The 4,249-nt window shown below is 32.2% G+C and overlaps 1 long non-coding RNA gene across 1 annotated transcript; it reads right to left on the bottom strand.

The window, feature by feature from the left end:
* Window positions 1–1,637: 1,637 nt before the first annotated feature.
* LOC128281733 (uncharacterized) lies at window positions 1,638–2,605 on the bottom strand. Its single transcript, XR_008271996.1, has 2 exons — window positions 2,564–2,605; window positions 1,638–1,840 (listed from the first exon to the last, which is right to left on the bottom strand). It is a non-coding gene; the product is annotated as an uncharacterized LOC128281733 (long non-coding RNA).
* Window positions 2,606–4,249: the final 1,644 nt, after the last annotated feature.

Raw genomic sequence — 4,249 nt, 5'->3', positions numbered from 1 at the left:
TTAATGGGAGCGATCAAAAATAAAAATAAAAACAACCAAATTTTAAAATAATTAACAAGTAGTTTACCAAAATAAAATAATTTTAAAAAAAATCTTTACGTTCATGCTATTTTATTGCTTTTATATGATCATATTTAGAATAAATATCATTTCATAATTTCTAACTTGTTAATAAAAAATTAAAATTAACAAAGGTTAATCCACAGCCAACAACAACAATGAAAAATGGATCGAGTAAGAATAACCCTTAAAATATTTCATTAACAATATAAAAGAAAATGATTGAGCAATCTTTCACAATACGCCAATATAAGGTTCACCGCAAATATCAATTTGTCAATTTTCATGTCTCGTATATAAATGAAATTTCACACTTTACAATTAGCTCAAGTAACACAAGATTGAAAAACATCTGGACACACAGGTGTCCAACCGAACACTAAACAATCGAAAAAAAATGGTGCAAGTACCAACAATGACAATAATTCATTGGGTGATAAATATGACTTAATCAATGTTCTGTTGGAAAAAATTATAATTTATGGGAACTTTGAGGCTTATTCTCAAAAAGTAAAAGTGAAGAGTTGAATAATAAAATTACGGTTTCATATTCTACTCTATGAGACCTTTATAACGGTATATCATATGCTCAAAATGATTGAGTGATGAATGAAAAATTGATACTCAAAGTAAGCAACTTGGAAATATTTGTTGAGGAAAAGAAAATCTTAGATCCCACATTGGTTTAATACCAAGTGTGGGATGCGTATATATATGAAAACCCACTTGAAAAGTGATTGAATTACTAACTTTGGAACTTTGCCTTGTGCATAGGTGTAACACCCCTAACTCGTATTCGTTGTCGGACTAAGGTTATGAGGCATTACTGGACATATCGGAACATTTAATAATCAATTCATACATCATAGTATCATAGTCAAACATCATTTCAAAGCCCTTTTCTTAGGTCATCAAGACCTTCGGCATTAGACACGCCCGTATGTCTAAGCCGTCGCTAAATAGGGCATACGTACTGACTTGTACCACACGGCCAAAGACATGCTCGTGTGCCTTGGCAGTGGTTGAAACTGACTTGGGTCACACGGCTGGTCACATGCCATGTGCCAAGGCTGTGTGCCTCACACGGCCACTAGACACGCCCGTGTGTCTAGACCGTGCTCGAGACTAACTTTAAATTGTAAGACTACCCTAGGGGACACACAGCCATGTAACATAACCGTGTGTCGCACACGGCTGAGACACATGCCCGTGTCTCTGCCTATGTGGACAAAAATAGGGCATTTGCAAGGCCAATTTGCCACCCTAAATTCATGCACATATAGCAACCAATTTGAAACCATTACATCCCATAAATAAGCAGCCAAACATACCAAATCATATACATAATATGCCATCTATACACAACCATTTCAATTACCCAATTCTATAACCAAAACTTACTAAATCATTATGCCAAAATCAATAAACTTGCATAACATCTATATGCATTCTATCATCACATTTTTACCTATTTCATGCCACATAACTTACCATTTCAACATCACATAAACAAGTCACACATAAGGCATCATATACATCACATTATATCACTTATCAAGCACATTACATAAGCCAACTTATATAGCTAAAAACATAACAACATTTCCAACCAAAAATAAGCCAAATCTCATGGCTATAATCTTAACACAAAACATATCATTTACTCACTAGCCTATACATGCCATACATTAATATTTACAACTTCAAAAGTACCAAAATATCGTTCGATAGTGTGACAATGATCCTTAACGATCCCCGAGCTCACGGTAGCTTCGATAATCTATAAAACAATTGAAAAACACACAAAGTAAGCTTTTCAAAGCTTAGTAAGCCATATATAAATAAACTTATCACATAACAATTATAGACCAATTTATTAATATGAATCATGGTAAAACACAATTACAAGATCACATTTCTCATATAGTTCATTTGTTTCATAATCACTTACTTATAAACACATCACATTTTCATATAGTTCACATCTCAAATGATTCATTTTTACCTCTCATTGCCAAATTTCATTTCCCTTGCGTACGTACCTGAATCGGATATACATTCACTTGATCACTTATTTATCAATAATGCTCGTTGAACCGTTCGAAAACAATAAGGATACTCGGATAGCTCAGAAAGCTCGTACAATGCCAACGTCCTAGACATGGTCTTACATGTAATCAAATATCGATGCCATTGTCCCAGACAAGGTTTTACACGAAATCATATACGATGCCAATATCCCAGACATGGTCTTACACGCAAATCACAAGTCGATGCCAATGTTCTAGACGTGGTCTTACACAATATCACACCTCGGAATCCTATGTCATGACATATGTATCTTATACTATTCCTATGTTTCGTACGGGGCTTTCGGATGTCATAACTTTGTCGATACTTTTTCGGATTCAATTATTCAGCTCTCATAGCATTTCAATACATTTTCACAACAAGCAAACATATATTATTCAATTGAAATACGTTTATTTGCATATAAACTTACCTCGAAAATGAGAATGGCTAAACGAGTCGATTATTCTACAACCTTCGACTTTGCCCGATCTAATTCTGATTTCTTTCGTTCTTGATCTATATAAATTCAGATTTCACTAATTTAATCACACATTTATTCATTTCAATCCACAAACACATAATTAAGGCATTTTACAATTTAACCCCTGAAATTTCACATTTTGACATTTTAGTCTCTATTTCATAAAATCACAAAATACACATAATTTCACATTTCTCATGCTTAGCCGAATTTTCATATAGTCTCTAGCAACCCATAACTTTCACTTAATTCACATTTTAACCCTTCAATTTCTCATTTTCACAAATTAGCCCATAATAATCAAATTCATCAAAAATCCCAATACAAAACATATTAACCCAACACCAAACTTTCATATTTCATCAATTAACATCACAAAGCTCATAAATTTAACTATAACATCTTTCAAAATCATAATCAATTTCATGAATTAGGGCATGGGCTTGATAGAACACAAAACAACAATCACAAAAACGTAGAATCATTAAAAATCGAGCTCAAAACACTTACCAATTGAGCCTTGTAAATACTGAACCCTAAGTGCTCTCCAAAACTTTATTTTCTTTGCCTATTTGGTTATGGAATGAAAAAAATGAACATACTTTTAACTTTGGTTTTATTAAATTATGTTTTATTTAACTAATTACCAAAATGTCCTTATTAATAACATTTAAAAATCTCATAATGGATGGCTATTCATGTCAATATCCATTATCCATGGTCCATTCACAACATAAGGACTTCTCATTTAATAAGCCATGACAATTAGGCACTTTTAACATATAGCATGCTACTTTTGTATTTTACGCGATTAAGTCCTTTTATAAAATCGAGCACACAAATGATAAAATTTTCACACGAAACTTTCACACATTAATTCGCATACTGTAAACACCAAAAATAATATTACAATATTTTTTGACTCGGATTTGTTGTCCCAAAACTAATATTTTGACTAGGGTCTAAACCGTGCTGTTACAATAGGGGGTGCAGCTCTAAACCTGTAAGGGTTGGGGCGCACTTGTATGATGTGGCGACGTGAAACGTCTGGACCGGTTGGGCTCAAAATTGGCTTATGGATATTTTAACAGACATAAAAAATCTGTTTTAAAAGGACATTTATCTTATTTTATTTTATTTCAATAAATTTGACTTAATTTTAATCAAATTGATTTATTGGCTCCTTTAATGGAAGAGTTTGTGGAAATTTTTAAAATTCCATCATACTGAATGCCTATAAAAGGCTACGAATTCTGAAGAATTTTTATAGACTCATAGTCTCTCACACTGAATTTATTTTGCTCTCAAAATTCTTCTTTTCCTCTCTATGTTTTCCAATGTTTTGCTGATAGAAAAATACAACGTTTGTTCGTTGATCACTGTAGAGATGTTACTGCTTTGATCATTGTATTATTGTATCCTAGGAGATAGTCAACTAACATTTCTCCAAGTACCATAGAAGCGGCCAAAATTTGTCTTAAGGAAATTGTGTTAAACAGGCATCAAAGTATAGTAAATCTCTACTCTTCTTTTCTATTTCAACTTTTTGTTACGGTATTTATTGGTTTACATATTTGACAATTTAAATTTTAATTATTTTATTTATATTTTATTTTATATATAAATCTTTGTTAT

The sequence above is a fragment of the Gossypium arboreum genome, chromosome 10 (assembly GCF_025698485.1).
Source record: "Gossypium arboreum isolate Shixiya-1 chromosome 10, ASM2569848v2, whole genome shotgun sequence".
Classification (NCBI taxonomy): Eukaryota; Viridiplantae; Streptophyta; class Magnoliopsida; order Malvales; family Malvaceae; genus Gossypium; species Gossypium arboreum.
This window is presented reverse-complemented; position numbering and strand designations above follow the sequence as displayed.